Source organism: Elephantulus edwardii, unplaced genomic scaffold, assembly GCF_000299155.1.
Source record: "Elephantulus edwardii isolate Elephantulus edwardi_28Jun2011 unplaced genomic scaffold, EleEdw1.0 scaffold00045, whole genome shotgun sequence".
Taxonomy (NCBI): Eukaryota; Metazoa; Chordata; class Mammalia; order Macroscelidea; family Macroscelididae; genus Elephantulus; species Elephantulus edwardii.
Genome location: NW_006399795.1, coordinates 539,496 through 541,734, shown reverse-complemented (window position 1 = coordinate 541,734; position 2,239 = coordinate 539,496).

Below are 2,239 nucleotides of genomic sequence, written 5' to 3'. Positions count from 1 at the left end.
CTAGTGGCCTTGGCCTCCAACCACAGTCGCTGCACTCTGTTTCCATACTTTCTCCCTTACCCCTCCAAGCCCAGGGTTAGTAACAACTTCCCACTGTTTCTAGCCCCTACCCCGCATGTGCTTCACCTGCTATTGTGGACTCTTAAACTCTGCCTCCTCCTCTGTGATAATTTTTGTATAAACTTGTTTAGGTTATGGTTCCCAATTGATTAAATCGACACTAGTCTAGTTGCTATCATAAATAGTCGCATATGATTAAATCCTTTGGGTTTAGGTAGAACAGAGCATTTAATCTAATTTAATTTAGTGTGTTTCCCCACTAAATTATAACATAGTTATGCCTTGAGTTGTGGTGCTGAAGAAGAACCTTAAACATACCATGGACTGCCAAGAAAACAAATAGGTCTGTTTTAGAGAGGGTGAAACCAAGTCTCTCCTTGGAGGCTATAATTTTGAAGCTCCTCCTCACATACTTCGGGCAGGAGAGACTTGTCCTTGGAGAAGGACATCATGCTCAGAAAGGTGGAGGAAGAGTGCAGGAGAGGAGGACCCTGGATGAAACGGATTGCTCCAGTAACTGGGGCAATGGAGGTAGGTGTGTCAGAGTCAGTGAGACTGGCTCAGGACAGGGCAGGCTTCAGAGCTGTGGTACATAGGCTTGCTATGGGTTCACAGGCTAACAGCGTACTAGTGTAAGGTAAGTCCTAAACCTAACTGATTCTGAGCTATAAAAAGATCAACTAGATACAGAGACACACATACAAGAGAAGACAGAAAACACATGTCCTGGATCTTTGGCAAAAGGACATTAAGGATTATCAGCAAATGCCATAACTAGGAGATAGACTCACTCACAGAGGAAATTAACATTATCAATATCCTGGTTTGTACTTTTAGCCTCTTCAACTATGAGACAATAAATGTGTGTTCTTTAAAACTGCTTACTTGTGGTATTTGTTACAGCAGCACTAGGAAACCAAGGTGAAGTCTCTTCCTTCAGCTTCACATGGATCCTTTGATTCCTGCCAGAAGGTCATGGCAGACTCAAACTCTCACTTAGTTCACAAACTTCTTGCTCACTTTACCCACTTAAACAGGAGGGATGGTAATCGCACCTTCTGCCTTGGTATATGCAAAGATTGGACTAGTTAATGTGTGAAAAGTGTGCTGAGCTAGGGTATACATTGTAAACACTCCCTCCCCATCTCCATCCAGGGCAGAGAAAGTAACAGGTTGGAGAAAAGGGCTCTCCTTCCTCCAGGGGATCCTGAACATCTAGAAAGTGCCAGGTGTAAAGGATCTGAGTTAGAGCACAAGGCTTGTCTTGTTGATGGTGAGAGGAAATCAGGCATCATTTCCTGAATTTAGGTTGATAGTAAATAGTTACCAAAATTTAGAACAGGAATAAATAGTTGCCTGAGTATAATAAATAATAAAATTGCTAAATAATAAAATAATAAAATTGCTATGTAAAATTCATTAACTTGATTGATTAGTTAGCTATGATACTTTTTCCTAGAGATTAAGGATTTGTAATCAGATCACCCTGATATGAAAAAATTAATAAATTACTTGAAGGATGAGGCATCAGCAAGGAAGCCTGATTACTGCCTTGAACATCAAACACAAGACAGTTGACAGCCATCATGGGGAGACACATCATGGAAAAAACAACCTTATCAAAACAACGATGAGATATTATCTCCCCCAGCAACAATTCAACAGAGCAGCAAACAACAAATACTGGTGAAGCTGTGGAGACATTGGAACCCTTATTCGCACTGTTGGTGGGAATGTAAAATGGTGCAACCACTATGGAAGGCCGTCTGGTGTTTTCTCAAAAAGTTGGAAATAGAAATACCATGTGACCTAGCAATCCCACTACTGGGAATATACCCTAAACAAACCAGATCTATCACCCAAATGGATGTATGCACACACATGTTTATTGCTGTGTTATTTACAATAGAAAAGAGATGGAAGCAACCCAAGTGCCCATCAACAAATGAATGGATACGAAAAACTAGGGTACATTCACAAAATGGAATACTACACAGCACTGAAAACCAAGGAACTCATAAAACATTACACAACATAGGTGATCCTGGAGGATATTATTCTGAGTGAAATATCTGAGTCACAAAAGGATAAATATTGCATAACACCACTGTTATAAGACAGGACTGACATGGGGGCCTTTGGAGGATAGGAGAAGAGGGGATAGATAATAGACACTGAA